At 44.1% G+C, this 8,363-nt stretch overlaps 1 protein-coding gene and 1 long non-coding RNA gene across 2 annotated transcripts in view; one reads left to right on the forward strand and one right to left on the reverse strand.

Moving 5' to 3' along the window:
* The window catches only part of LOC122925098 (oocyte zinc finger protein XlCOF6-like), an 818,943-nt gene that overhangs the window by 346,508 nt on the left and 464,072 nt on the right, over window positions 1-8,363 (reverse strand). The window lies entirely within an intron of this gene.
* Window positions 16-8,262, forward strand: LOC122925161. The gene is made up of 3 exons (XR_006387543.1): window positions 16-75; window positions 7,781-7,905; window positions 8,221-8,262. It is a non-coding gene; the product is annotated as an uncharacterized LOC122925161 (long non-coding RNA).

Below are 8,363 nucleotides of genomic sequence, written 5' to 3' on the forward strand. Positions count from 1 at the left end.
GGGAGTATATAGAAGGACACAAGGATCTGTACAAGGAGGCCATGATGGAGGAGCACCAGCCTCTTATATCACAAGGTAAGAGCCGTCATGTGCAGTGTATACAGGTGTGTGCAGTGACATGTAATGGAGGAGCACCAGCCTCTTTTATCACAAGGTAAGAGTCGTCATGTGCAGTGTATACACGTGTGTGCAGTGACATGTAATGGAGGAGCACCAGCCTCTTATATCACAAGGTAAGAGCCGTCATGTGCAGTGTATACACGTGTGTGCAGTGACATGTAATGGAGGAGCTCCAGCCTCTTATATCACAAGGTAAGACCCGTCATGTGCAGTGTATACACGTGTGTGCAGTGACATGTAATGGAGGAGCACCAGCCTCTTATATCACAAGGTAAGAGCCGTCATGTGCAGTGTATACACGTGTGTGCAGTGACATGTAATGGAGGAGCACCAGCCTCTTATATCACAAGGTAAGAGCCGTCATGTGCAGTGTATACACGTGTGTGCAGTGACATGTAATGGAGGAGCACCAGCCTCTTATATCACAAGGTAAGAGCCGTCATGTGCAGTGTATACACGTGTGTGCAGTGACATGTAATGGAGGAGCACCAGCCTCTTATATCACAAGGTAAGAGCCGTCATGTGCAGTGTATACACGTGTGTGCAGTGACATGTAATGGAGGAGCTCCAGCCTCTTATATCACAAGGTAAGACCCGTCATGTGCAGTGTATACACGTGTGTGCAGTGACATGTAATGGAGGAGCACCAGCCTCTTATATCACAAGGTAAGACCCGTCATGTGCAGTGTATACACGTGTGCGCAGTGACATGTAATGGAGGAGCACCAGCCTCTTATATCACAAGGTAAGAGCCGTCATGTGCAGTGTATACACGTGTGCGCAGTGACATGTAATGGAGGAGCTCCAGCCTCTTATATCACAAGGTAAGAGCCGTCATGTGCAGTGTATACACGTGTGTGCAGTGACATGTAATGGAGGAGCTCCAGCCTCTTATATCACAAGGTAAGAGCCGTCATGTGCAGTGTGTACACGTGTGTGCAGTGACATGTAATGGAGGAGCACCAGCCTCTTATATCACAAGGTAAGAGCCGTCATGTGCAGTGTATACACGTGTGTGCAGTGACATGTAATGGAGGAGCACTAGCCTCTTATATCACTAGGTAAGAGCCGTCATGTGCAGTGTATACACGTGTGTGCAGTGACATGTAATGGAGGAGCACCAGCCTCTTATATCACAAGGCAAGACCCGTCATGTGCAGTGTATACACGTGTGTGCAGTGACATGTAATGGAGGAGCACCAGCCTCTTATATCACAAGGTAAGAGCCGTCATGTGCAGTGTGTACACGTGTGCAGTGACATGTAATGGAGGAGCACCAGCCTCTTATATCACAAGGTAAGAGCCGTCATGTGCAGTGTATCTTGAACTTTCACTGAGCACCAGCTCCAGACCCTGCATTGCCTCGTCTAAGAAAGCTTGTCCCTTAGCATGGAGGGCAGAAATCCAGAGAGTGAGATACTGACAGATCCTCTGTGGATCCTGGGTTGGTGAGATGTCCATGTGTGCTAAGCAGGAAGGGGGTGTAGCAACTTCACACACTGTGAGGGGCCAGTGTGACCTGTCCTTTATGGAAGGTAGAGAACGTTGCCTGAACTGGAGGGTGGGAGAGAGTCCTGTGTGCATTTCACTTATGCCTGTTATATGCTTAACAGGCCTGGTCGTACCTTTATTAGTGATGAGCAGCATGGGCAATATTGATCTCCAGTCATTATTTCCTTGATTGCAAAAAATGGCGATGTAATTACTATTATCTATCTAATGTAATTGGATAAGGAATAGAATCCACATGAAAGCACAGAGAACAGCAACATCACTGCTGTCTCTCTCAGAAATGCAAAAAACAGCAGAAAATGGCTGCTGGGGAGGTTATTATATAGTAAAGGGGTCGGCAACTTTCCTATTGGTTGCTAGGGATGTTGCTAAGCTCTGACAAAGAAATTGCAGCCTTCTCATTGGCCCACAAGCAAGAAAGGAGGTTACTGACTGGAAAAAAAATCTAGAATATTCGCGATTACGAATATATATCACTATATTCTACATCTTCACGAATTCTCAAAGTGCCGATATTCGCGATAAAAATTTGCGATTAGAATATTCGTGATCAACACTAATCTTTATACAATCAAAGTTCAAAATCTAAGGCCAGATCTTTAGCAAACTTCTACAACATATAAATAATTTGTTCTTGATTTTCTGACATGGACATTGGAAATCTACAACATTGGCAGGGTGGGTGGATCTGCCAGTTTACTATTCGCCTCTGGAGGCATAAATGCTAGGTTTCCACCTGGTCATGGCCAGATGGGAAAAAACATTTTAGGCCATATATTTATGTGGGACCTTATCGAGAGGTTCAAAAGGAGATGATCTTAAAAGTTTTAGGACTAAGGGAAGTTTTCAGATATACCCTTAATGTATTTGAATGAGTTGGGAACATCTTTTTCATGTACTGTAAACCAGAGTGTGGCAAGGTCTTCATGATTGAATCAAAGAGGCCTATAAATAGTAATAGAGGATGATCCTCAGGTCTTGGCAGAGTTCAGTGCCCTAGACACACTCGATCTACAGTGTGGGAAGTCTCCAGTTACATCCTTAACTCATCTGAATGAATTGAAAAACCTGACCGATTGGTAGAGACCCAAAGTGTGGCAAGGTCTTCATGACTGTATCATAGAGGCCTCTATAACTCTCTAATAGAGGCTGGTCAACCTTCAGGCTGTCAGACTAAATCTTTCCAGATCTTGGCAGAGTTGAGTGCCCTAGACATCTGCACTAGGGGAAGTCTCAATAGCCTTCTTGATTCATCTGCCCGAGTTGACCTCTTCAGCCGGTTTCCTCTAGGTATCGAGGAAACCGGAGGTAAATGTAAGCCAGGCTGAACCTCTAAGGAATGCACAGGGTATCCGCTGCCAAGCGATTGTATTCCTGATAAAACAAAAGGAATGTTTCCATCTTGCACTGAACCTACTTGTCCTGAGTTAAATTACTGTTACTTCCCACATCTTGGCAATCTGCTTGATTTTTTCTGGATTCAGAGACCATTTTCCTGGAACTGCTAGACTCGGCCAAAATGTTGAGGGAGCCTCAAATAAGTACAGCAGACAGATGAATCAGTTTTAGTTATGTCCATGCCATGCTCCTTCCCACTTCCTTAAGAAGGGGTTCTGATCTGGTGCCACCATGTTTGTAGTGACTGCTCTTACACTGACTGCTTCCCCGTGACTCTGTGGGGTGAGTCAAACAGCATCTTCTATAGCAGGGGTAGGCAACCTCCGGCACTCCAGCTGTTGTGAAACTACAACTCCCAGCTTGCATACTTGTTCTGCTCTTCTAAGAACTCTCATAGAAATGAATGGAGCATGCTGGGAATTGTAGTTTCACAACAGCTGGAGTGCCGAAGGTTGCTAATCCCTGTTCTATACCATTAAAGGTGCTGTCCAAAATTTTCTTACTGATGACCTATCCTCAGGATAGGACAACAGTATCTGATTGGTGGGGGACCGACACCTGGTAACTCCACCAATCCGCTGTTTGAGAAGACAGTGGAACTTCTGCGAGTGCTGTGGCCTTCCCTCTGCTTTTTCTAGGCCGGTCACGACGCGTCATGTTGCCTAGGTGCAGCTAAGCTCTATTCAAGTGAATGAGGCTGAGTGCAATAGCACAGCCACCATACAATATACGGTGCTGTGTTTGGTAACCTGCGAAAAGGCAGCAGCACTCACAGGAGCATCATTACCTCCTCAAACAGCTAGTCATCAGGGTTCCCAGGCGTCGGACCCCGACCGATCAGATACTGATGACCTATCAGAGGTTGGGTCATCAGAAAAAAAATCCTGGTACACCCTTTAGGTTTGAGGAGAGAGACCTCTCCAGGGATTCAAAGAGTCCACTGACATTTTGTCCCTCCAGGTGCAATACTCAACTAGTAGTGAACAGAATCCAGATCAGCCAGAAGGCAGAACACTTGTCTCTGAGAGGTTTCTACCATGTGAGGATTGACAAGCTTGAAATGACAGAGTCAACCTCCTGCCACCACAAGCAGCAAAACCTGCAGCAGCAGGAGCCAGTTCAGTCTCTTCAACATGATAGAGCAGTTTCCTCACGGGCCGCGCCAGGCTGAGGTAAATCATCAGGCTGAGACCTCAATGCCCAGGTTCAGGCCTTTCCGGACTCTGGCTTGTCTCAGGTGCATACTGGTGTTCCCTGACCCTGATCAGCTCTGCCTTCTGCAAACCCCCACAGGAGGCTGGTTTCCCCTGTAACTGGGGCTTCTTTGGATGCCCCAGTTACAGTGGAAATAGTACACAAAAAAGTATTTCTTTGTCTCCCTAAGGTCTTTCAGTGACCTCTTGGGGATAAATTATGTGGAAAATATATATATAAAATAAATAAGTAAAAAAAAAATTAAAATTTGAAAACTAAAGACAAGGAAGAAGGACAAAGTGCAAAATAAAAGAGTGTTCACAGTCTTTTAATGACCATTTTGGGAACATATTATGTGTCAAAAATATATTTAAAAAAATAATAGAAAGTTCAAAATAAAAAATACAAATAAAATAAAAAGGAAAAAGTGCAAAATAATAGTGTTCATTGTCCCCCAACAGACTTTTTATGACCTCTTGGGGGACATATTATGTGGCAAAAATATATTTAAAAAATAAGTAATAAAACAATTATAAAAAAGAATAATACAATAAAATATTAATAAAATACAAATAAAAGTAAAAAAGAAAAGGTGCGAATAAAAAAAAGGGTTAGTGTCCCCCAAATGATAAAAAAAAATAAAAAAATTCATAGAAGAAAAAACACCTACACCAACCAAAACCGTCACCATTACCGCCCCATTCACATGAAACTATACATATTATATAACAAAACGGCCTACACAAAATAGGGAACTATTTATAATAATTTATTTTGGTTTTAATTTACATATTTAAAGAATAAGGAGCTATAGTTTGAAAAAAAAAAATACTTTTTAAAAATGTTTTGTACAGTTTCCCCCAAATAAAACTACTAAAACATAAATTATAAAGCCCTATGTGTCACATAAAAAATTGTTGTAAAAATTATTTTGGTAGTTTAACAAATAAGATAGTTACAGCCGTTTGAGCCACTTGTGCTAAATAAAAAAAGTGTCTGGTTATTAAAGGGTTAACCAATGAGCTCCTTCCCCACTAATAAGTTAAAGCGCGGACTGGTTATTGCAGGGCCCCTATAACTGGGGGCAGGAGGAGGTAATAACCAGTGAGCGCCAGTCTCCGCAGTGAAGTAAAGTGCTTACTGGTTATTGCAGGGCCATCACTAACAAAAATCTATAGCGTTGAAATTTACAGAAATAACTATCACGGAGAAAATAATGACTTTTCGTATAAAACGTAACTTTTACTTCTCGATATTAAAATAATACCCCACAATGTATACAATAATTGATAACGTATTGTGCCACATAAGAAGAGCAGATCCTTACTTTGGACGTGGTCAAATATAGTATCATCCAAGTAATAAAGATGCAACAACTTCCAGTTTTGAAGACCAAGGGATTGGATGCTTTCGCAAACGAGAAGTGAGGTCAGGAGGGGGAGTCTTTCCCTGATGAATCCCTCAAAATACTACCCCTGCCTAAAGGCGGAGCATCCACCCCAAAAGGGGCGACCCCACCTCTTGGTGGCTAAGTGCTCGCTGTCACCTACTGTGACCCTGCCAAGGTGTGATGAATGCTTGTCCCGACGCGTTTCCCCAGTGTTTTGCGAGCTGGTTTATCAATAATCCAATAGGCATCAATGATACTAGTAGCATGGTAATGGCATCCTGATGTAGTAAGATGTACTCACAAACTGGCGATCAGGCCCTAAATAGCTTGAAATTGGCGCTGGTAAATGGCCCCTCCTGCTGGAACAATCAATCGCAAAGTCGGCATCAATATACACGCTACTGCCGGCCGGTGGAACGCGCATATGATTCCAAAACAGAAAGTGCATCAGGTATCCTGCCGATGATGCTTCCGGTGTATGGAACGCATCACGGAGCATTAATAGGAGCTTGGAGCCATAGCAACGGTTGTAAACAAAAATGGGCACATAAACTGATATATATACAGATATACGCCATAGTTGTTTAAAGCTGAGTACATAAAAGGCTGATATACAATGCTTGTCCCAAAAAAAAATAAAGTCCTTAGCTTTGATTACGGCACGCATTCGCTGTGGCATTGTTTCGATAAGCTTCTGCAATGTCACAAGATTTATTTCCATCCAGTGTTGCATTCATTTTTCACCAAGATCTTCCATTGATGATGGTAGAGTCTGATTGCTGCGCAAAGCCTTCTCCAGGACATCCCAAAGATCAATGGGTTTAAGGTCTGGACTCTGTGGTGGCCAATCCATATGTGACAATGATGTCTCATGCTATCTCAACCACTCTTTCACAATTTGAGCCCGATGAATCCTGGCATTGTCATCTTGGAATATGCCTGTGCCATCAGGGAAGAACAAATCCATTGATGGAATAACCTGGTCATTCAGTATGTTCAGGTAGTCGGCTGACCTCATTCTTGGAGCACAAACTGTTGCTGAACCTAGACCTGACCATCTGCAGCAACCCCAGATCATAGCACTGCCCCCACAGGCTGGTACAGTAGGCACTAGGCATGATGGGTGCATCACTTCATCTGCCTCTCTTCTTACCCTGATGCGCCCATCACTCTGGAACAGGGTAAATCTGGACTCAGCAGACCACATGACCTTCTTCCATTGCTCCAGAGTCCAATCTATATGCTCCCTAGCAAATTGAAGCCTTTTGTTCTGGTTTGCCTCACTGATTAGTGGTTTTCTTACGGCTACACAGCTGTTCAGTCCCAATCCCTCGAGTTCCCTTCGCATTGTGCGTGTGGAAAACATGTTGTTTTTCTTCAATTTGATTCCACCAAACGTTTAAGTGATCGCCGATCATGATCATTCAGGATTCTTTTTCCGGCCACATTTCTTCCTCGAATACGATGGGTCCCCACTGTCCTTGCAGTTTTTAATAATGCGTTGGACAGTAGTTAACCCAATTTTAGTAGTTTCTGCAATCTCCTTAGATGTTTTCTCTGCTTGATGCATGCCAATGATTTGACCCTTCTCAAACAGACTAACATCTTTTCCACGACCAGTGTCGGCAGCACGTGTCTTTCGACATGGTTGTTTAAGAAATGAGAAGCAACTCATTGCACCAGTTGGGGTTAAATAACTTGTTGCCAGCTGAAAGATAATCGCCCATGCAGTAATTATCCAATAGGAGGCTCATAACTATTTGCTTAGTCAAAGCCAGGTCACCTTTAACTAAAACAAGGGCACCTATAACAATAGATTAGAACTGGCAGTGCAGCAGATACTGGGCAGGTCCTGGTCGGTAGTCAGGGCTCTTGTTCTCTCTGGTATCAGCCATTCCTCCAGCCTGCAGGTAAGATGAGCTGTGAGGAGACAGTGTGGTGGAGAGCTCAGACATGTCACCTCTGGAGATTCTCCTCCATTAGACACAAGGAATCCTTCTCCGATCCTCAGCTTAGTATGATGGGGGGAGTAGTAGTGGAAATGGTGGGGGTTGTAATCATTCTGTGCTGGATCCGAGAATCTGCTCCATGTATATGAGGTTTTCACTGCCAGGAGCTTAGATACACAGAGAGCTCATTCCTTTTTTCCATTTTTTTTTTCTGGAGGGGGGATGAAGAAAACCAGCAATACGAGCCTTCTCCTAAATGAGCCACCAAGGATGGACAGGAAGGAAATCAGCAGAAGAATATTAGACGTCACCTTGGGGATCATTTCCCTGCTGAGCGGAGAGGTAAACTTTTCTAGATTTCTCTCCTCTTTATTGTATTCTGTAACAAGTCAGACATCGGGAAGGAGAATCCATCATAGGAAGTGATAGGAAGAGTCCAGGGTTCTGGAGAACGGCCTCCAGACCTTTCAAGTGACGAAGAACCTGAAGATCAGCCCCCAGTATGGTGAGTGATGTATCATGTGACCAGTGACCAATAGTCATGTTGTAGGAGCCATGAGAAGGTAAGTAGGCACGTTGTACCCAGGAGGAAAGGGCCGGAGGAGAGCACATGGCCCCTGAAGGGTTTATTCCCTAAGTGTCTCTCTCCATCCACAGGAGTACACAATAGTGAAGAAGACATCGGGGGACTGTGTGACTCCCATCATCCATCTCCAGGCGTCAGGAGGGCGGAGCAGGACCCCTCACCCCATCACAGAGCCTCCCTCTCACCCACTGATGCATGAGCAGAAGATCCTAGA

Source organism: Bufo gargarizans, chromosome 1 (assembly GCF_014858855.1).
Source record: "Bufo gargarizans isolate SCDJY-AF-19 chromosome 1, ASM1485885v1, whole genome shotgun sequence".
In the NCBI taxonomy this organism is placed as follows: Eukaryota; Metazoa; Chordata; class Amphibia; order Anura; family Bufonidae; genus Bufo; species Bufo gargarizans.